At 42.1% G+C, this 24,404-nt stretch overlaps 1 protein-coding gene across 2 annotated transcripts in view; it reads left to right on the plus strand.

Moving 5' to 3' along the window:
- The first annotated feature begins 9,695 nt into the window (after window positions 1-9,695).
- Window positions 9,696-24,404, plus strand: part of daam2 (dishevelled associated activator of morphogenesis 2) — a 93,852-nt gene continuing 79,143 nt past the window's right edge. For both annotated transcript variants that reach the window (XM_018695103.2, XM_018695102.2), the window contains exon 1: window positions 9,696-9,883. The gene's annotated coding sequence lies outside the window, so the exon portion shown is untranslated. The remainder of the gene's footprint in view (window positions 9,884-24,404) is intronic.

A 24,404-nucleotide genomic window follows, 5' to 3' on the forward strand; every position in this document is an offset into this window, starting at 1 on the left:
TCCAGCCTGGTGGCAGTGAAGCCCGGCCACTCACCAGGCCACACACCTTCAGCCATCTTCCCTTCTTTTAGAGTTACTGTTCCTGGACTCATTTAACTTTGATGGTTAGAAATAATAAAAGACGTCTTCAAATTTTATTCCTGTCTTGCTGTATTGCCCATTACCCACTGGTTGGTCAATTAGCTGGAGCTGAAAGAACACTTTACAGCAACATTAACATTCATGACAGACATGCAGCCTCTTCTGCCAGCTAACATCTGGGAAGCAAAGAGGCTGACATGTATCCTGACAGCAGGTGAATTCAGTGATGAATTCAGTTCCTCTGTTTAGATCTGTTTTGGTCTCAATCCACTTCAGAGGGAACTATCTGGCTCTTTAGCAGCCAGCAGTTCATCTATATTCACCAGATAGTGGCTAACTTTGTTTGTCTGCTGTATGGTGAAGGGCAAGCTTTGTCACTAGAAACAGCTGGCTGCTGCAGCTGGAAATTAGATCAATGAGAGCAGTAGGATTGAACAAAAACAGTAAAGCTGCAGCCCAGAAAACCAAAACAATGAGCTGAATGATGATAAAAAGCAACATCTTACTAGGGGAATTTCAGCGTCAAGTGAAATTTCTCTATTAGTTTATCATCACAAGTGTAATTTGACTCACTGTCAGTACAAAACATTGATTAGTGCAGCTTTAATGACAAAATATCTTCAATATTAAAGGTTCAGTCCTGTGAACCGACTCTGCATAATATGTGCATCTGCATGAGTGTGTGATGCTAAAAATAATAATATACAGTACAAAATCTTGAATATCTCTTTCAGAGTAAGGACGCTGTAAATATATCTAATTTCCAATTTATGGCCAGAAGCAGCTCAAACCAAAGTGCTGAGTGTCTATCTCAGGCAGTCACGAGCAGTGCAGTCCATGCTATTTAAGTCTGGGGTTTCAGCAGCTCTCCTGTCTTCCCCTCCCGTGCTCAGTTTTCTGGTCAGTAGCTGTGTCCAAGGGAATTCTTTAGGGCTTTGGTTATGTGTTATTCTCTGAGGCTTCTGCCCTCTGTTATGCTTGCTAGGCCCAGGCATATCAAACTTCAGTCTGCATTCCTGAAATACTGTATATGAATCTCCAAGACTCAAAGACCAGCAATATTGTGGGATGAGCAAGAAGTCATGGACGGGGTGACATTTAGCATTCTTTTCGATCCGTCAGCATGTTTGTTTCTCTGTCAGTATGAAGAGCAGTCAAGGAAACATGAAACGGAGAAGTTAATGCTTTTGAATGATTTGTTTAGGAATGTTTTGCTTTGCGCTGTAAATGAGTTCTGTTTCTCTGCAGGCAGAATATTATGTACTGTTTTCCACAAGGCAATCTGAGTGTGAAATGCAATCCAGAGTAGGAAGAGAGAAAGGCTTATTTAATTTCTGAGAGCATGATAACGTGAAAATGCCTCAGCCAAGTATTTATTTGTCATTGTTTGATTATTTAAAGAAAGATTAAATAAAAAATGAGGACAAATGCCTGACCCAAAGAAATATTCTGGAGGATTTAAATATTTAACGTATTATCAAAGTATATAATCAGTTCACTAACTGGACATTTTAACACTCAGTTCCATTCAGTATCTTTGCTTTTTAATGAGTCTGCCTCTCCCTTGCTCACAAGGATTATCTTGAGTTATATTTCCTCCTGTCAGTGAATATTATGTTATTACATAACTTTTTTTGATGCCCCCCTGATAGCAGCTTGATAAATACTCATCAAAGTAACTCTAAAACTATTACTGGCATGTTCAACAAATCCACTTGCTTGGAAAATCTGATGCATACCTTGTCCTTTTATAGCAACTCCCGTGCTTGGCTTTTTTTTTTCAAGGGAGAATTTTTAGGACATCTTTGCATAATGGACATTATGTCAAGAGTTTTCATTGATTGCAGCCCAGAAAATCTCTCTCATGTCTGACTTTAGACCACTGAAATTCATCTTGAGCCATCTGTGTAAATAACTTCTAAACACTTTTCTTAAGTCATTATTTTCTCCTTTCTCAACTCCTCAGACATTTGTGTACACTTTTCTGGAAATATCTTTTGGAGACGATGTTTCTAAACTTATGCTCATGGAAAAAGCTGTAATTCACCAACAAATATAGATGCAAGGGAATGAACACTCATCAGGTTCTGCTGTTTGCCCTATAGCATTTCATACACAACAGTGCATGCTTGTCTAGCAGCTCACCCTCCCCACTCCTCCCTCCTGCCCATTCATTCCATCCACTCCATCACTCCAGCCCAGCTGCATGTGGTCAGGAGTTTGGACAGTGGGCAATGACAGGGCTGGGCGGTCCTGCTGGCCTGGTGGTGCTTGGCGGTGGGGAAAGTAGGTGGATTATCCCCTCCCTCCGAGGCCTGGAGCTCTGGATGCAGACCTAACCACTCTTACTTGCGCAGTATAAATAGAACAAACTTGGGTTTGAGAGAGCCCACATCTTCACTTCTCAACTGTCAAGCAGATAGGAGAGGCAAGAGCATGAAGGACAGGAAAGAAACAGGGAGAATGTGTGTATAATGAAAACATAAGTAATGTTATTGAGGAGTGGAATTTCCTCATGAACTTTTGTAAGTAGTGGGGGAAGAAGGATAGGGAATACAGGAATGGAGAGAAAATAAATGGATATGAAATGAGAGACAGGGTTGAAAGAGCACTAGAGGAATATTTGTAGCTGGAATGACAAACGTATTTGCTAAAAGAACTGTAAGGCATTGGAAATACTGGCAGAATTTCCGTAGTAAATCCATTTTCTCCACCTTTTTCCAAGCGACGACCAGCCAGAGTCTGCAAGTTTCTGTCCAATTTCACTTCCCAGCACAAGCCAAGTCCAGGTGATGGTTCAGCACACATACAGCGTTATGTAAGAAGAGTGGGAATGCTTTCTGGATAACTGTAATGAGCTGAGTGGGAATTTGACAGGAGAGTCCCTGTAGGTCCACTGAATTCCTGCTGCCATGGAGGATTCTAGCATCCAAATTCCTCTCCTCCGCAGTGTGGTAGAGTTACAATGAAATACCTTGCGGTGCTGAACTCCACTGCCTTTGAAGTCCTATTCAGGACTCTGCATTGGGCTACTGTTGTTGCATGCCATTCCTCACACAATAAGCTGTGTTATGTCACTGTTACCTTTGGCCAACCCCATGATGTGTCACACCAGACAAAGCCAGTCCATGCTCACATTACACATCAGCCAAAAGATTTCTGATTTTGACAAAGTGCTGGAAAGTCAGACTGGATGCATGGCGCTAACCACAGTGTGGTCTTAAATGCTTTACCATGCAGATAATGTGTTTTGGTTAAAAACATTATTGCTATGCATTATTGACCACTTGGTTACACAATGCAAACAGTGTGACTCCAGCAGACATCATGTCTCTCTGTATCAGTCAGCATCTGTGGCACAAACAGGGACAGGAACATTTCATTGAAGATAGTCTCGCAGCAATGGATTTGTGTATTGATTACTGGGAATGTGTTACTATCAAGTAGGCCAAAGAGCATGTGTGTGAGGATGCTGCTTTGTTTTGTTTTTCAGTTGCCCAGAGGGTGATGCTGATTCCATTTCTTCCCCTAGTTGTTGTCGGAAATCAATATGTCTGCCAACATCCATGTCCATGTAATGGCTTTGCAATGATATTGCTTTTTAACTCACACACAAGCGCACACAACACACACACACACACACACACACACACACACACACACACACATGCACAATTTGTTATAAACAGAGGTGATAATAGCTTCACTGCTGTGCAACAGAGACTGAGAGAAAGACAAATGTAAAGAGACTTTGACAACAGCCAGAAAATGAAAGGGAACATATCATACAAGGAGGAAATAGAACAGGGTGGTATCTTATTGATTCTCAGATTTTGTACTGTAGTCATCAGGATGTATAGAGGGGAAAGGGAAGAATGCGTAAGGAAGGGGCAGAGAGGGAAGAAAAACACAAATGACTTTATATCGTTTCGGGGTGAAAGCTGCAGAAGTTCTGGGGTTTTTTTGGAAGAGTAATTGAGCTGCACTTTGTCCTTCTGTCTTTCAGCCTCCATCAGAAAGTGGCTGCAGAGCAGGGAGAGACAGTGGAGTGGGTGAGGAATAGGCACTGCATGTATGTGTGTCAATGGAGAGTAGACAAAAAGCAGCAGAGCATGCAGTTTAGTGGACAATAGAGGGTCTCTGTATTGTGATGGACAGCACAACGAGGTCAGCTGTTCAGAATGTCAGGTGAGGAGGAACAGGAAGTTCTCTGTAAACTGAGATGACAGTATTTTCAGCTTTTCAGTGTTTTGATCTGCCTCTGTCTTCTCTTTAATGAATCACATAAAATCCAGTAGCACATTCACTCCAACTGTCTTTGGATTTATATTGTTATATGTTTTGCCTTTCTGTAGATGTTAACACAATCATCAGGATCAGTTTATAATGTACTACATCCATTATAGCACTAATTGTAACTTATGTATGTTTAAACAATTTTACAACAAAGTGGATACTGTCTGCAGGCCATTTCCCAGAACATATCTTTGCATTTTTTGTGTGTACACTACATAAACAAAACAATAAAATTACTGCCTGCCTGCATGTATCTCATATGGACATAAGGAGAATGTGATGTGAATGGAAAAAAAGAACGTTAGATCCTCTAATTACAAACCAAACACATGATGTGCACATCAGTGTGTATCCTTGTGTGACAAATAGAATGGGGACTCATTTGTAAAAAAAACAAAACAAAAAAAAAAACAACATATTTTTAATCTTTTATTAATTCAGGGACGTTTCACTGAAAATCAAAGCTCTTTTGCAGGAATGCCTTGCACAAACAGTTGTATACACTGGTGCATGGAAGCTGCCCAGTATAGCTCCAGTCTGCTGTGATGTCCACTGAACAACCAGGGATTGGCACGTGCTGCACATTCTCTTTCCTTGCCCAGAAGTAGCCTTCCATCCTGCTTCTTTAGCTGGTGTGTTTCTGTGTGTAAGTTTTCCCTGCCACTGAACATGTTTTTTTGGCGGGAGCAGGTGGCGGTGATGGTCACTTGCCAAGAGCTTCAGTCATTGTTCATTTACAATACAAGAGGTTACAATATGTCCGCTTAGCAGTGCCACTTCCACGAGGCAGTGTAGATGCTACTGTGAGATGCTATGAGACCGTGATGGGACAGGCCAGCTAGGATTGGGTTAACTGGCTAGTAAGCTAACTGCTGTAGAAGTGATAAAACTAGAAGCAACACATTTCCACAGCTGGATACAGCTCTTGGCCAGTAAAGGCATGAAGTTTGATTCTGAATTATTTCAGTATTATGTAGTCCTTATAACATCCTTGGTAATAATGAGAGGGACAGAACATGATAAACATCTATGTAAGCACCTAAAACAAGTATAATATCATTATAATCAATTTAATTCTAATGAAAATCTGGACAATTTGGTAGTGGATGTTGAAAACTGGGACATTTTAATGCCTCACTGATATTTTCAGGACTTGGAGCACCCAGCTTTAGGTGCAGACAATCCCTGACAAACCAGGACATGTGGTCACTGTATTTAAAGGCCACCACTGACCTTTAATCACAACGGTATATTTACCTGCAGCAGCCCTCTAAAGCTGCCACATGTAATCTCTAAAGCTACACCATTGCCACTGCACTCTGCTACAACTACACCACTGAGATACGTCGTGGAGACTGCAAGAGCTGTGACAGAAACACACCTGAGTATAAGAAGGCTCCAATATCCACTCACAGTAGGTCATGTCCTAACTTCCATGTTTTTGTTTGTTTGTTTTTTGGTTTTAGTAACGAAGTTGGAATTGACATTCTTTCATTGAAAGGGCAGGTATTTTAGACTCAGTGACCTCAGTATTTCTCAAATCTTGGCTAAGGCCTCAACCAAAACAGGTTGGTGTTTTTAGTAGTTTAAGATATCACTAGGTAAAAGCTTGTAAAGTATTTTGTCTGGAGTGACTTAGATTGTTTTTTGTTTTTCAAAACAAAACAAACAGCCTCTGGTTTTAATTGTAGCATCGTCTGATAAGCATTCAGAAATGACTCATTCCAGAATCCTTATTTTAGCAAAATAAGGTTGTGACTAGCTTTTATATTTGTTGGCCAACACACCATAACATGTGGCATTTTAACACATTTCATCCGTCACTCTGGAGTGATCTACTGCAGATGTAGCTTGGTGCTCTCATTCTTTTAGTTAAACTCTGAGCAAACCTCTTTTGCAAACTGACAACAACTGTGAATAAACATGCTCGGGAATATGCTGCTTTGGACACAAATTTGTCATTTGGAATGCATGAAGTCATTTCCCCTCGCAGCAGCTCCCTTGTATTTTCCATCATCACTCACATAGCTGAATGGACACACTTAGCCGAGTAATTTTCACCGTGTGCAATGTACGTTAGAGTCATTTATTCAGCTGGCTTGTTACTCAGGCAATTTGAGGTAAGTGCCCCCACTCAAGGGCACCAATGCATTTTATCCCAGGAGGTTCATCTGACAAGCAATATCTCAAGACCCACTATATCATGCACCTGAAACCTATAATGTGAAGGGAAATGCTAATCTACTATTGATAGATAATAAGTACAGGGTAGAGTGCAATTTTTGCTTCAGTTTTCAGCTTTGTGAAGCTTAAATGTAACCCTGTAGCTTTTAATATCTGCAGTTCTGACCTTAATATTTTGAATCTGCTTACATTGTTTTGTGATATACAGTTCCAAAAAGTGGACATGTGTGAATTCATTTAGCACCACTTTCTCTTCTCCCAGACACCCCTGAGATCCCGAGGTGTTGACTGGACATTTTCACATCTGCAGTCCTGTCAAATCAAGACTGTCTACAAACAACCTGGCTCCCGTCTGACACTCAGAGAGTGCTCCGGTAACCAGATCTGTTGGTCTTGGCTTTCAGTGTCAGACATGAGCAGGGATATGAAGGCTATATGGTTTCAAATTATTTAAGTGGCTTGAGGTGTGCTTGATTTGTCTGCCTGGACACTCCAGCAGTCTGAGACGTGGGCTTTGAGCAGTGATTTGGCCTGTGTCTGTTTCCCACTAGTCTCTCTGAGGTCGCCGCGTAAAACCTGGAGTAACTAACTCTGAGCGTTGGGCAGATATCCCCACTCAGTGGGTTCACTGGAAAAATACTTAATTTGTGGTAGCACCACTAAAGACACTGTTCACTTTGACATGGTTGGTTAATTATATAATGTTATATGTCATACTGTTTGTCCCCGGTCATTTGTCCCTCCAAATGACAGAATGGTTTAGATAATCTAAAACTTGTGCCATAATGTGTGTGCGCATGTGTCTGTGTGTGTGTCCACATGTCACCAACTCTAATTCACTGAGTTTTGGGGGTCAGGCTAAAAAACTCAGGTTAAAGTTACTGACTGAGTATCATTATCTGACAAAAATCTAACTCCCCTATGATATACTATCTGCTCTGGATTATAGATTTGACCTCCCCCCAGTTTTGCCAAATTGAAGAGATTAATCGAGGCCTCCTTCTTGGTTTCCTCCCAGGGGCTGAATCACTGGCTTCCACTGGATAATATCATCCTGACTCTGACAGGCCAAGCCGCCATGCTACTGAACAGCTCCACTCTGTCTGTCTACCCATGAAAAAAACAAAACACACACACACACACACACACACACACCATTGTCAAAATTTGTCATATGTAGTGGCTCACACAATTACTTATGGCAAGAAAGTGAAACCACTCAATGATGAATCCTGAAATCATGAACTGTCTTTAAATGTTAAAAGTCACTTCATGGAGAATATGATCTGTTTCTTAATGTTGAACAAGTGAGGTTGAGGATTTTGACTCAGAAAGTACAATGACTACAAATCAGCAGCCTTATCCACCACACCTATTCTGTGTGGCAGTGGTAAACATGTAATGTAAGATCTTTGGAAATTGTTTGGACTAATAGCATGGAGGTATTTAAGGCATGCCAAACAACGCAGGTAGCAGCTACTTTTTTCACTTTCATTTTATCACCTAACACAATGTTGGTGACAAACTGTTATAAACACAGAAAATGAATATCTAAAATTGGTTCCCAGGTATCCTTCACTTTTTTCAACTACTATTTCAACTACTGTGGCATGGCATGGATAACAGAAACACTGCTAACAGTTGGTGTTCATATGGGATATGACCAGCCATTTGAGTAAAAGTCCTGTGTTTTGTCCATGTATACATTCACCCAAACTCCTTCCTCCTAATGACGACTTTGCTACTCAATATATAACTAGCAGTGGTCGAGTAACTCAGTCCTTTACTCCTGTCATAATTCCTATGGCCACTAGAGATTGCCTAACAAGAATCGTAACTGTGGGTCGCAATATGCTGCTAGCTGTGGAGGTTTTTCACAGGAGGACAGTGTTTGACATTTAGTCATTTTTATTTTGAAACTAACTCCAAAATGTTGGATTCTATGTTTTCCACAATGCAGCTCAATGCAACATTACCAGAGTTCATTTTTCAAAAATTTAAAAAGCTTCCTACAGACTGTTTTCACGGGCTGTGTGGTGGTCCTCATGACATGTAAACAGAACTTCATGTCCATTCAACCTGTATTGTAAAAAGATATCTGTTGCTAATTTAGATTGTTGCTTGTTGTTAAAGTAAATTCTGATGTCATCATCTTCTGTTGACAGAAAACATTACTCCGGTTAACCCAGGCTCCAAACATATTCTTTCCTGACCTTAACATGACAGACGCGAGTCAGAATTCTGTGACACTGAGCAACTGAGTCTCCACTACATTCAGCCACAGTGTGAATGATTGGTACAGGTCACCGTTTGTGAGGAGTTCACAGCAGCTCAGGCCACCAGATTCTTCCTCTGCAACACTCAGTCCTGTTTACTGACCTTCAGCAAACCAGTTTCTTGCTGAGGAATTATCTCACACACTCTGCCCAAAACATCACAGCGGGGCTTGTTTGGCTCTCAAACACACAGAATTAGTATTGATGTCCATGTTTGAGCCCAGGTTAAAGTGGATGCCCAGAATTTGCAATTAATGAAGGATTATGGGCCGCAAGCAGATCAAAACACAGGCAGTCATACTGTTTCTTCATATTTCAGAGGATTAAATGCTTAGCAGCTGGGGCGGTGAGACCTTTACTTCATGTTTGGGGAAACTTTATTGGACCTTATTTCAGAGGCAAACATGAGCTCTGTCGTGCATTTCAACCTGATGAAAACTAACGTCAGTATTTCTGTATGTAGTCACACTAATTACATCATATATCTTTACGGCTGCGGTATAGGATTTGTGATGGTATCACTTTTCAGAAATGTATTGCACAGCTATAGCGGCTCTACAGGGAGCATTTAACTGCACTGGAGTAACATGTTATTGGCTACTGGGTTATTTATTGGTAGCAATGAAAACATGAACAAGGTAATTCATTATTAATGAAGTGAAATGGGGCTTGTAATATTTCAGGTAAGATTTTGATTGTGGTCATCCTTAAAATCTCTCTCTCTCTCTCTCTCTCTCTCTCTCTCACACACACACACACACACACACACACACACACAGGGACGGACGGACGGACAGACAGACAGTCAGAGTGCGGTAGCTTTAAGAGGGGAGGCGTGGTGCTGCTGTTTTGACCGACTTGTCAGCTCCCTCACTCTCCACTATCATTCAGCTGAATGAACAGCCTCTTACAGCTCAACACAGGACATCGGCTCTCTATTTATTCAACCCACACTGAGACCTGATTTTGGTCACGTTTGCCTGGTGACAGCGACAAGGGATTATTATTATCGAGCACTGATTGTTTCTCCGCAGCGAAGCTGAAAGGTAAGTTTACGGTTTCTTTTGCTAATCAGTCTGAAAGTGAGCGGTACCTTGAGATGGTGCTCCCCCGGTTTTCCCTTCAGCTACCATGGATGTAGAGGGGGCCATCGGCTGGATATCATAACACTGAAGGCTAGGCAGGGGAAACGGGCGTGATGGAGGGATTGGCAGTGTCAGCTGCGTTGGATAATTTTCCATTTTAAGATTAGATAAGATTCAAGCACCGCTCCTGTGCTTGGAAAATGTGATTAGCCTGGCTGCTGTTTTTTTTTTCTCCTCACCATGTCAATTAAGATCCAGCACCTGATTTGAAGCTTGTCAGTCTGCTTAATGCACTGATATTAAAGGGAAAATGATGAATGACTTAATATCGCCTGTTCCCCATCAAATATATCATATTACTGACCGCCATTAGATGCATATTGGGTCATTTATATGCAGTTTTGCGCATGTCAGTGTGCCTTCATCTGTTATCTTTCTAGATTTGACGTTTGGTGGCAAGAATATTACAATTCTCAGTTATTAGTAGCAGTATGTTTCATAATGATGGACTGCGTTTAGCTTTCACATGGTGCGCAGTGAATTTGACCTCGATATTGGGCGGCTGTGCGTTCACCAGGCTAAACGGAAAGACATCAGTTCCCGTGACCGTCCAAAGAGGGCGCTGCTGCGTCACCTCCACTGCTCTGTCATCACAGTGACTGCAAACCAAAAAAAAAAAAAAGAAAAAAAAAAAAGAAGAAGAAAAGAAAGTCTATTCATAACAAGGCGAGCTGTGTAGTCTTACCAAGTTTTATTCAAATCAAGTGACAGATTCTTCTACCTCAGTGAGTTTTTCATTTTTTTGTTTTTCCGCTGTCCTTCAAAAGAACATGAGATGTCAAAAGAGCAGTATGAGGAAAAGATTTACTCTGGATTTATGACAATTTTTAAATCTGAGATTATATTGCTTCTTTGGAAGGTCAGTATCAGAGGAAATGACTTACTTTATTGATACTTCTTATAGTAGGCAGAAATTTCTTGTCAGGTTGTGTTTTACATCCAGACATCAGCATGTCAAAATATTTCTCTCTGTAACAGAAAACAGGTGTCTCCTCACAACCTGGCTGCCTGAATATCAGAAAAGAATGCAGGATCAGTGCTGTGAATTCTGGAATTTTTACTCAGCGTCTCACATCGGTTTCTAAATTGTTTTGTTCCAAATAAAACACAATATTATGCTTTTTTTTTTCTAAATCAGGAGAATTAACGTAAGTGCTTGTACTCTTGAGGGTATCCATACCTCTTAAAACCCACGCTGCTAGTCAGTTTATAGGATGGGAAAGCATCAAGAGCTATTTAATCTAACTGAACATCTGGCAGTGATGCAGCATTGGGTCCTCTCGGCCAGTTGTTGAGGGTTTACAAGCACAGCACCACACTAAGCACAAAATCATCCCGTCCTCCTCACCCACACAGCTTCGCCTAACGAGTACTTAGCAACTGCTACAATTCCTCCTACTGGATCAAGATTGTGCTGCTCGGGGAGCATCAAGTAAAGCCACAGTGATCCTTAACTGTTTGGCTGTGGTTCAGAGAAATAAGAAAAAGAGAGAAAAAATAAAACAGATGATTATGGGTGAAAGGACTGGAATGGATTATGACGCAGAAATGACATTTTAATCATGCTAATCCATTGGGAGTAAGTGGCTTGCAGGATTTGTCCATGTAAGGCAGCTGAAGGAATTTTTAACAATGTGTAATGCACATACTTTACATGCATCAATAGGCTGCCCACTGAACCTCCGACTTGTGTTAATGGATGTCAGAGATGGATGGATTTATTGAAAAGCCCGGCACTATAGCCAGCTGTATATCTCTAAGCAGAGCTACAGTGCACTGAGCTTTTAATACGCTTTAAGCTTTTTCACAGACTCAGCTTCAAGCATGTAAAATCGTAAATATAAAACAGGGATATTTGTCTGTTTACTCTCAAGTCTGTCCAGAGCAGCTGTTCCAGCAATTTGGCTGGAGTATTTTTAGGTTCACTGTTTTGATTATAGCGCATAATCCTTGTCCAGCTACCTGTGAGTTTTAGAGGGGAGGGGAGGGGGGGAAGAAAAATAGGACTGATGTCCAAGAGTAACAAGGCCACTGGGCTGAGGTGTTCAGCTCCTGGCTGTGGCCCTGCTGACTGAGCGGAAGGTATAGAACTTTTGGTTGTGTGTGTGTGTGTGTGTGTGTGTCTGTGGACGGAAGGATGACTGGAAGCCTCTCACAGCTCAGGGTGGCTGCGTGTGTGTGTTACCAGGTATTGGAGTGGCCACACATGGTTTTGGTGTGTGCCCAGTCTAAGTTCCTCTGCCTCAGGGAGGGTTGCCAGCAGGGGAAAGACAGGGCCATTGTTCCCGACCAGCCACTGAGGTAGAGGTTTACTCACTTCCACCAAGGCCAGATGTTTTGGTTGGCAATTGCTCCTGCCTGCTGGGGCAGTAAGGTGAGAATCTGGTGTGGCGGGCAGGATAAGGCAGGAGCTGAGACAGTCAGGAGGCATGTGCTTGCTGCAGGGAGGACATGTTGCTCAAATTTTATGCATCTTTCGTGCAGCCTTTTGTATGCCAGTTCGCTGATTCATTGTATGATTGGCCAGAGGCACTCTGGATTAGATCTGCATTGTATGTGGTCCAAATGTGACTTTTAGAGACTGATCATCACATCATCTAGAAAACTGACACCCTTATGTGTAGCACTTGCACCCTTTACAGTTCACCTAATAACATTCCAAGTCAATGGCTTTGTCCCAGTCTCGCCTAATAAAACTTGCTTAGTTTGCCAGCTGCTGACTCTTCTTTTTTCTTCTTTACTCTTAACTCAGTAATGCACTGAGTGGCCACAGCACATGCATACTGCCTCCTGCCAGCCTCTGCCTGTTGCAGCCCACTGTTCTCTTTGTGTGGTGGATAGGCAGGCAGCATGCTGGCTTACTGTATCTGTGCAGAGTTTCTGGCGCAGAGCGAAGGCGTCTGGGAGTAATTAGCTGTGAGGGTATAATTCTATACCAGACACAATGTTGCATCTGTTAAAAGTCCCCCCCCCCCCAAATCCCAATCCTCAGTCACAAGTGGTCACCCCACCTCTCACGCTTTACTAGCGCTTTCATTTATGAGTACATGTCAAAAAAGTGAAGCTGGTGTGGTTTACAGATTTGTTTTTGCAGCAGGAGGCAACCATATTTTTGTGCCGTGAATTACACTTTGATAGCCTACATACACAGTGCCAAATCTCTGAATAGAAGTGTTTAAACTGGGCCTCCTGTAATGTAACATGAACAGTACATTTGCTGCTAGCTGTCAGACTCTCTACAATCTACAATGAAGGACAAATAGTTCATGTGCACAGAGGCACCCTAAAAACTGCAAAGACAGTTAGGGGCACATCCAGTGCCTGCACACCAATGCTCAGTCACTGCAGAGGAATTTAGATCAAGAGTCTGATTTATATATTTTAATAACTTGTTTTGTTTTTGGCAGCTTGGACAAAGAATGGAAATGTTTAAGTTTTGGATGCTGAAATTTCACCTTGTTCTCTTTCAGCCTCATCCTTTCTGTAAGATTCCTATAGAGTATGATATGGTTGATTTCATACACATTTTGACATGTTTATTTGAGGTTTAGTTAAAATATGTCTTTACTATTTATTCTATTTTATCTTAAGAGATAGATGATGACAGATTCTTCCATTTTTCTTTCTATCAAGCAATGACCTTAAGTCAACTTTTGTAGAACAAGTCCTGGCCACAGGGGTTCAGTGTGCAGTGTGCAGCTTGTTGATGGGTGGTTGCAACAGGCTGTGGTCTGTTTCTCTCACACAGAAGTGAGGCTGTTCTCTGCTGTGAGGAACCTGAGTTGGAAAGGAACTGCAGCATGGCAGGAATGCCTGGGTATGCTAGAAACCATTTGCATCAGATCAGCTTTACCCAACTGTGAAGCAGTCTGTGATATGATCTGAATGTACATGTGCTGACACCTCATCCCAGGAATCTTAATATTTCCAGGGTTTACTTTCTCTTTCTGTTCTTTGAGCCACTCTTGCACCTTACACTGTCTAAACAGAATGTGTAATGTAAGCAACACATTAGCAGAGCACTAGCAGCAGCTTTGTTTTGCCATGTGTGTCTCCAAAGGATGTACTCAGAAAACCACGTTAACTTATACATCATCTGTGTTTTAGAACTGATTGGAGCCCAATGTAGAGTCACTGTAACATAGGTAAAGCAGACAGTAATAGACTTGGAGCCTACATTAAGTTTCCTGTGATTACTGGTGTGTACTGTGAGTGAAATGTGAGCCGTTACGTGGCCTTGTAGATATCTGGATTAATTAAAATAGAAGTCTATCTGATCCGTCAGTTACAAGCGTGAGATGAACGACTTGAAAAACACAGCTGAAAGACTTTATGTGTACACACGCTGCTAGCGTGGTGATTGTGTTGAATCTATGAATCTATACTTGCACTAATTGACTGGAAAAACCAACATCTTTTGGTCATGTGTCACACCTCTTCCTCCTTTTCCAATGGGATCTATCAAACAAAACAGTGCCGGACACTTTGCATTCTTGCACCACTACTCCTCCTTTTTCCTCCTCCTCAATCTGTCCCTATAGTCTAATTTCCTCCCAGTCTCACCACACACACCCACTCACCTCAAATTTAAAAAAAGAGTTATGCAATCTTGTGGTTAATTAAAATCTCATAAACCCCAGATACTTTATTATACAATAGACACCTCAAGTTCTGTTCTCGCAGTTCTGGACAATATATCATTGTTAGCTTGGCTTTTGTGCACTCACGCCATTGTAGTGTTGTTGGAAACAGTAGCTTGGTGCTTTGACTACCTGATTAGACTTGCGTGTTTCCATCACTGGTATAAATTAAGAGGCAATTTAAGACTCAGTTTCACCATGCATTATTCTGACTCTATGGAGAGGAGCTTGTGACCACAGTAAAGATGGTGTTTTGCATTAACCGTGCATGATGACTGGTTGATCGGTTCTTCAATCATATCAGGGCTGAACACACAGGGAGCAGATGTTCATATAAGATTGCCTCTTTAATGTCTTGAAGAATTATTTCCCCATCATTGGGAATGATTTAGCACTGGGGGGTAATGGAGGTTGAGAGTATCCTAATAAGTCTTCACTTGCCGACAGATCCCTCCCTCCCTACCTCTCCTTGCTTCCCAATCTTGGTCCCCTTTACCCTCTACCCTCCCTCGCCCCCCAGACATCTAACTCAATGCAACGGTTGTTTCTGTCCCCTGTCTCCATGCAGTCACAGGCAATTAGCTCCCGTCAAAATAGGCTGCAGGACAGAGGGTTAAGACTCAGGCATCCAAACCCCTTTCTCTTGCCCCCCTATACTTGGCCAGTATTACCCTGGGCTACTGAGGAAGGGCCAGATAGGTTTTGTATGTAGATGGAAGAAAAAGAAGGGGGGGGGTCCACTCGAGATCTGTGCGCGTGCTACTTCACTGAACACAAAGCAGCTCTTTCACTTGGGATCTGGAACACATATGGAATCGTTTATCAAATCTCCAGTGCGTCAGTCCCCCTGTATTCTCTCGGCTGCAGGTTTCCCCTCACCTCCACATTTCAGATTTATTTTACATCTGATTTGATGCTGAAAAGCTGAACCTGGAGATGGTCCTCCATCATACCATAAATACACCTAGAGGTGTACTCATTTAAGTACCTGGAAAAAGTTCTCTCAATTCCTGGTGTTCATGTTGGCCTGTTTTCACCATCCAATGGGCATGACAGACCGCAGTGACTTTAGTTTTTGAACCTCAAAGGTTGAGTTGAGGATGAATTCACTGATACTTTCATCATGGGATAAAATTCATTGCAGTTGCTACGCTGTGGAACAATTTCACTGTGGGTTATGTGACCTTAATTCAAGAGATGAATTTAGTAGATTTTCTAGCCTTTCCTTGAATGAATTAGTGTCCACACAAATTATAGGAACACTATTTTAACAGTAACACAATGCCAGCGTGACATCATCTTCAAGGATTGGCCTCTAAACTGCACAGCTGGGTGTAGATAACGGAGCAGCTTGGATGTTTATTTTTTCCCCTTCTGCATTCCAGCTTCTTATTTATAATGGCTATGATATCCAGCTCGGGGGGTTACTTCTATAAAAGGAAGTTTGAAGACTTTTGCCGACCCTCTCAAAAGGAGGCTTGCATGCCACATTTTCTCAAGATGTAACCTTTAGATTTCCAGTAGAAGGACATCAATCACACAGCAAAAGAGTGAGTGAGTCTGGCTTGGGTCAAAGACATGATACTTGATTGAATACTTCAGTGCAGACAGTGCAGAATCCAAACACAAACCCATCATCTCCCTCAGCAGGGTTCTGCTGTTGTATTAACCAGGTGTATCCTCAAAGGACTGACGGTTCTGGCATTTAAAGTTTTTGGTTTTCTGCTCTCTTAATAGTCAAAAACTGCAGTAAGGAATTGTGAAAAGAAGCTGTTTTAAATGACTGATAGATGCAGCTGTGTATCAGACCTATGTTTTTCTTGAGAATAGACTCCGCACATAGTTAACTGTGGCGAAAGGTGACCTTTGACCTGTGACCTTATTGAACTGCCTGTCTGGCCCTTTAGGAAATAGATTTTGTTTACAAAAGAGCTTACCATTATGTGCTTTAGATTGAATTATCTTGACATGTTGGGTTGGGTAGCTAATGGCATTCAATATTTAAGGCTGCAGTCATGTGGCTTTGTTTTGACAAAGTTCACCCAGTTCCTCTTTAACCTGAGAATTTCCCTTGCTTGCAGACTGAGGAGAATAGGTCTCAATTGCCAAACTGATGACAAATCACTTGGTCTTTATTGTCAGCCCTTGAGTTTTTATCTTGCATTGTTGGTTTCCCAGGATCAAATCCTCTGTAAATTAGCCTAAACTCTTCAACACTAACAATCCAGATGTCCTCAGTGGCCTAACACCCTGTTTAATGCCTAGCAGATGGTATTTGTAGTGGTGGATTGTGCTGAAAACAGATTACCTTAATGAGGTCATTTACCAATGAACTGTGTGGGTCTGACCAAATGATGTGGTGGCAACCCATAACAGCCTTCTGGGTTCCTAAAATTGACTTAAGGTTACTTACAGATTAAACATGCATGGACGAATGTTGAGTCCTGATTTGGACCACTTCACAGAACAGTGTTTGTCCACAGAGTGCATTCACCATGAGGGGCCTCTTCACAAGAGATATGGCATGGCAAATACTTCTTTGGGCTGTGTTATTGTAACTATCAAATCTTCCTCCTCTTTCCCTCCCTCCCTCTCTCTCCTTGGTGGACAAGGGTCTCTTTTGCTGCCCTGTGCAGCTCTGTTTGTATGTTTGATTGTGGGAAAATTTCTCAACTGTCCGTGAGAGTCCCCCGCTCTCTGGACTGGCTTTTCCCTTGGGGTCCTCCAGGCTCAGAGAGGCTGAGCCCCACCACTGCTCTGGGGCCCTTCTCCTCACAGCAACCCCTATTGGTAGCAAAATCCCTCTGTCCTGTCTTTGAGTCCGCTTCCCTAATAGTTAGGAACAAAAGCACAGTTTATCTTTCAGAAGGGGAGGTGTTTCAGACTTTTCAGTGCACCGATAAAGAAGCCTGGCAAAAAGCGCTCTCCACCAATAAGTCACTTCAGATGGGGGGACTGAGATCGAGACATGGATCTTGATGTGACGCAGACTTTTGAGAATGGCCAGACTATGGTGGGTTTACTTTGGCTACCCTTGTAGAATATGTTGTGGCTCCAAAGCTGGATGTTGAACCTGAGATAGGTTAAATTCATAGCTTTGAGTTTGCAGTTTTGTTAATGAGACTTGTTCTGGTTCAAGTAGAGTATATAACAGTTGGATGAGGAAATTACCTCATTAAACTAAGTTTGCGGCTTTGTATATTAGGGTGTGAATTCCAGTTTCCCCTTTAATGCATTCAGTTGCCATTGGCATTGATTTGCTTCCATTTTCACATTTGGAAACTAGTATTGTTTTATTTTCGCATCTGTTTCATGGAATTACCCTGAAATACAGGTTTTGTGTCATTCCCATAGTGCAGTCAACAGTACAGTGTGTGACACCACTGTTTACTCTAAAGTGCACAATATCTCACTTATGTTTGACTCTATACTGACCAGCAAATAAATAGTCTGTATTTCTTTACTAAAGATGAGACAGTTTGTCAGATAACCAGGCCTTCCACCTCCATCCTCAGTTGAGTTTAAGCAACTGTAATTCATTTTAGTGGTGTGACATTGCATTTTTGCCCATCAATCTACATTCAGTAATCCATAATGAAAAAGTGAAAATGAAATCTGTGATTTACACATGTTTACACCCTGGATTCCACCTTTGGCAAACTGAATTGATTGGACATAGTTCAGATGTGTATGTTAAGTCCCACAATTTACATTGTATGTCAGGACAAAAACCAAGCCATGAAATCCAGGGGACTCTGTGTAGACCTTTGCAATAAAATTTGGTTTGGGGGGCAGGGAGGGCATATATCAGAGTCAGGTTTTAAAACCATTTCTAAAGCTCTGAGTGTTCCCAGGTGCTCAGTGGCATCAGTAATCGTGAAATCTAAGATGTTTCAAACCACTAAGAGTTGGCCATCTGGCCAAACTGAATAACTGGATGCAAATGGCCTTGGTCAGAGAGGTGACCAAGAACCAAACAGTCACTCTAACAGAGGTTTTTCTGCAGACATGGGAAAACACGCTGGAAAGGTGACCATTTCAGCAGCATTCCATCAATCAGGCCTTTATGGTAGAGTGGTTAGGCACTTTGAGTAAAAGCCATATGACAGCCTGCTTGGAGTTTGCCAAATAGCATTTAAAGGACTCTGCAAGCATGAGGAAAAAGATTTTCTGGTCTGATGAGACAAAAATTGAACTCTTTGGGCAAAACTCCAAACACTAAGTCTGGCGAACACCAGGCACTGGTGGTGTCAGCATCATGCTATGGTGTTTGATATCAGTGGCAGGGATAGAGAGACAGGTCAGAACTGCTGCTCCTGCTTCAGAATGGGACCTGAGACTTTTCAGCCTCTATAAAGCATACTTCTATAAATGAGAGATTTCAGGTTTTGATTTTTTTTATAAACTTCTGAAAATTTCTCTTAAAATGTTTTATTATTATTGTTCTTATGGATTATTGAGTGAATTATGTGAATTATTAATGTACAAACTGTGCAAATGTGAAGGAGTCTGAATATTATCTGAAGCAACTGTATGCATCTCATTCACCTCTTGCTTTCACCTGTAATCCATCATACTATTCCAGATTTATCCTGAACCGCAGAGTTTGGAAGCCACGCAACCATAAATTGTTTGACCTGAAGAACAAAAAATGGCTTAAACCTACAATATCAGACAAAACCTCCCCAGTGATCTCGCTTTGTTTAAACCCAAAGGCCATTACTAAACAGTAAAACATTTTATAAGCTCAACACCGTCATAATTCTTGCAGAGACTTTTGGATTACTAATTTTGGCATCTCTGTTCTTCTCATGCATTTCTTTGCAGTCATGTCATGACTTTATGGTGCTGTTCAAAGCTTGTAAGGAGAATAGAAAGCTGTGACAGGCACTTTTACTGTGTTCTACAGGCTCTCTCCCAGGCTCTAATGCATCATCTGAACTAACTGCCATTTCATTGTGTTTGAGCTTTGAGATGGATGAGTGAGTGCAGTTAGGTATCCAGGAACAATGACAAATGGTTATGTCTTTTTGCTATCAAGTAACTAAACAGACAAACGCCATCTGAACAGTGGACCTGAGCCATAGATCCTTCATCCCCAGCAAGTTCTTTTCAAAAACTCCCTTTCACCAAGTGACAAACCGCGTGGTTGGCAACAACTAAAGCATTCAGAGGCTGTATGAATAGGGGTCTGTCTCTGGAGAGGCTTGTTGAAATGGGGCCTTTTGCTTTTATCCCCCCGGAGAGGCAAATTGATCTTGCACAGGTTTGCACTGGCAGTGAACTTCAAATGGACTGTTGAAAGGCAAGGTGTTTATTTGTGCTGCATTATAAACTCTGTCCTTTTTCCAGATTTAGCATCCTGTGGGTGTTCTCCTTCATCTGTAAGCACTACCAGGCCATCCCTTCTCCCCTCCACCTCTGTTATTTTTACCTCTGTTATGTAACAGTAACCCAAACTTTCCCTCTTGACCTGCTCTTTGCTGTTTTCTGTGTGTCCACCATGACTGTCAAAAAGTCTCTCTCCTCATCTGCTCTCTGTGATCAATACTGATGTAAAATGCAGGTACTCATGTAGATTCTAGGTTTTTCTGTTTAAAGTTTCGCAGATGGAGAGGAGGTGGGGAGGAGGACTGTTAAAACAGCCGTCATCCTCCTCTGTCATGCACTCCATCACTCCCTTGTGGTAAATATCACATGTGGACATCAGGTGACTCCCTTAGTGTTGTTCCCTTGGTTACTAAAATACTACAACCCCCATCCTCCTCCTCTTCCTCTTTTGCATCATTCACCAGCCTCTCAGAGCAGTGTGCTGTTTTTCTTCTCCTTCCACTTGTATAAACCAGAAGACTATCTGCCATCAGCATTCAGGAAGTGTGGGGGTAAACAACTGACAGGAGCTAACAGGCGAAACTCAATGACCCAACAATGTCCTAGCAACCATGGAGAGTAGGTTATTTTTGGGTTGAGGCTGTATCTGTGTGAATTGTGTTTATAAGAGTTTATATTTGTGTGTCAGGGCAAACTTGTTTGTGCACTTGTGAAATTGCATGGGTTGGAAGCATTTCAAGTATCATCACTGACTCTGCCAGATGGCATGTGATGCAAGTTCTTTCCAATTGTGCCATTGACTAATTAGTCATTTAGTGTGTATGCACTCCCATGCTTGAAGTTAGTATGGTTATTTAGTTCTGTGCTCCTCTCCACAAATGCACTGTTGGCAGTGGTTGCTGTGGCCAGTTTTGACAGTTGAAGGATAAGGGCTTTCACTTTTTCAAGAAGTGACTATGTGACAGAAATACAGATGTAGAACGCTCTGCAAAATATCTGCATGCACATGTGTGTTGAAAGGTCCACCCTGTCAGCAATGGAGTGATGGAGAGATAACCCATGAGCCACTGATCGGTGTGCCAGACCATCTTTTTCTTTCAGGCAAACACTGACTGCAGGAATTGGCATTCTCTCTCTCTCTCTCTCTCCCTCTCTTTTCAACAGCTTGGCTGGGCTTCTCATTTTCATGCAGTATCAGAGACTGTAATATTTCTTCAGGCGGTGATCCATCAAGAAAATGGCTTCTTAAAGTCCAGTCGTCCTCCATCTTCACAATTCAACCCCCTTTCTTTACCCCCTACTGTCACATTGTCCAGCAGCCGGAGGGATTAGCTGTGCCATGTAGTGTGAGGCTGAAAGATATTGTGATCATTAGGGGCGGGGGGAGGGCGGCACGCAGTGGCAGTGATATTACCGGACTGTAACCATGCCCTTGACCACATCTACTGGGATTGACGCTAGCGGTGGGGGGTGGATTAGAGGGATTAGGCAGACAGACTGGACCCTTGGTGCAGACATAAATGCTGCTATATCAACCCATACACCCAGCCACAACCCCACCCTGCTGCGCTGACAAACAAAATCCCTAAAACGTACAATTAACTGCTCGAGTGATTAGAGCTATTACAATGGCACAGAGATCAGCTTTAATATGGAAAGAATATGGATGTCATAGTGCTGAGAATGAAGTGGCTGTGGGATATCAAGAGGCAGAGGGAGTGACAGAAGTTGAGCTGTGTATATCAACTTAAAGGTCTTGATGAAATATTGTTGGAGTAACGACTCAAATCCAATTAGTCAATGAGAATTAAATGAGATTTTCCAATAGACTTGAGTGGGTGGGTGTATGCCTTTTGGACCTCCTGTTAAGTCAATTAAAAGGCAAAGGACTGGCCTAACCACCAGCAAAGTATTGCAGTGATTGAGAGCAATCTGTAACGCAGGGAAAGCATGATGTGTACTGCTATAGTTCCAGATTTGAAGATGAAAGCACGAGGATGTTTAATGTATTTCAATCACTGAACCAGAGAGAAAATCACATTTTCTCTTGTTTATAAATCTGCTTCAGCACCTTCTCTCTCTCTCGCTCTTTCTCACTCTTTTCCTTTCTTGGATCACCACCACTCTTGTGCTGCGCCCTGATTTGCTGCCAGGTTGCCTTGGCGACGGGCCGCAGTACATAAACCGGGCGATGTTTGGGGAACGCTGTGCCGCGAGGCAGGAAATCTCGTGCATTCTTTATCTCTCACCCTTTGGATGGTGCTCCTGCCGTCCTCAGTAGGGAGCAGGAGCCACATAAGCACATGGAGGCTTTATTTTTCTATCCGGTCCATTTTCCACCTTTTTTAGCCAGAGATAAACAAAATCTTTGAGGTCTAAGCAACCCACACTTCTTTCGCAAGTATTGGTTTGAAAATGAAAGGCGCAAAAAAGAATGGGAATGGCAGAAAGGAGCAGTAATGCTATGGAAATACTGAAATATGATAAATTTCAAGGAATTTTCTCAACAATGAATGAATTTTCCATTCATCATCTGCAGAAATCAGAAGTGTCATGCATCACAAGACCAGAGTCACTGCTGCGTGAGTACACGTCCTCCACTTCCACTGTATATAAATGTATACACTCACATAGCACGCATGAATGAAAACACTCACACACACCCTACCCGTCATTACCCTGCCTTCCTGACATTCCATCCAAGAACTTGAGGAAGAGGAAAGGGATCTGCTGATCGGAGGCGCGCTGGCAGGGCCCTTGAAACAGAATGGAGGAAAGGAGCCCTGCTGTGATTCATTTGTGTGTCGCATACATTTTAACACACACACACACACACATACACGCAAATTCTCTTAGAACACAGTTGACAGAGTATTAAAACAGATGCTGATCATAAATCTGTCTCAGGCTTTTGGCTACTGGTCAGTGGTGTGCAGTACATTTCCCAGACTTATCTTCTCTTCCCTTTTTTTCATTAGATTTCACTTCTACTTGAAAACTTCAAATGTAATGGTATATCAATTGTCAGAACTGAAGTGTATTTTTAGCTGTGGTATTCGAGTTTGGATGAACAGTTGCTGACACCTCTCCAGCTTGGCTCGGCTTGCTTTTTTCACTGTTGTCTCCGGTAAAACTAGAACACTAGGCCAAAGCTGAGTAAGCCATTTTGGCTCCCCTAGGGAACAGTGCCACTCTAATAGGAGGCTGTTGACAGTGGAAGAGCATGAAGTGGCTGTTGAGTCCTTTTTCCTGTTCTCTCATCGATCTGCTCCCTTCTTTCAACCCAGTCACAATCAATGCTCATGATTATTGAAATGGCTGCTTTGGGCTTTAAAAAGAAAGAGATGAAGTTGTGAGGCAAGGTCAGTGAGTTCTTCCTCATATCACACCCTGCATCTTGGAGGGCAGGCATATTAACTCCGTGCCACAGTGACCATTGTGGTCATAATAACGCCGGTTCTCACTACAGTTCTCCAGTCTCGGGAGGTAAAAAAAAAAAAAAAAAAAAGTTAGACTCATTGTTCTACGAAGGAAACTAAGATGCAGGGAGAGGAAAGGCTGCAGGGGGAAAAAAATGCTGACCCACATTTTTGTTGCAGCGTGCAATGGGACAACAATTCGAGGCCCAACCTGACCATTTAACTTAAATAGCATGTAATCGGAACAATGTGTGTTGATTGTACGCCGCCAGAGCAGATGTGATTAACCCAGATTTGTACTACAGGGTCAAGGTTTTTTTTTTTTTTTTTTCCGAGCAGGTTTTCATCCTGTTTAGACCAACAAATGGGACAGCTGCTTTTTGTGTGACAACTTTCTTCGCCTATAACCTGCGCTCGTATTTCTGCAACGCAATGCATTTTTGAGGCATGGGTAAGGAAACATCTGCACTGCATTTAAATAAGTACAGTATATAGTGACTAAGTGATGCCTATAGTTTTGGCTTCGATGATGCTGGATGCTACACATGACTGCAGTTAGAATGTCCCTGAGGAAACAGCGCTCACTGAGTTCAGTAAAGGTCATATTATTGAGTACTCCTGATTGGCAGCCATTGCAGCTGTGTGTGTTTGGGTGTTGTAGTTGTGAGGACCAGATTTCGGCAGAGCTAAAACTGAAGGCAGTTTGTTACTTCTCAAGTCTCTGTAAGAAGTAGTTTGCACAAAGTGTTGTCTGACCACATGTGGTGTGAAGGTAAAAGTGTCAGTAGGGAATCCTGTCTCCCAGAACCTAAATGTACTAGTGCAGTGTCCATTCAAACTGGACCACAAACTCAAAAGGACTGGTGTAACTGCATATATTAAAAATCTATCCCCTATGTCTCACAGTGAAATTAATCTATATTCACTTGCCAGTTTATTAGGTACACCCTGATACAACTAATGCAGTATAATATAACAGGCCTGCAATTAATAAGGATTTAGTTATTTGTCATTTTTGAGGCTGTAATTTGT

The sequence above is a fragment of the Lates calcarifer genome, linkage group LG19, assembly GCF_001640805.2.
Source record: "Lates calcarifer isolate ASB-BC8 linkage group LG19, TLL_Latcal_v3, whole genome shotgun sequence".
Taxonomy (NCBI): Eukaryota; Metazoa; Chordata; class Actinopteri; family Centropomidae; genus Lates; species Lates calcarifer.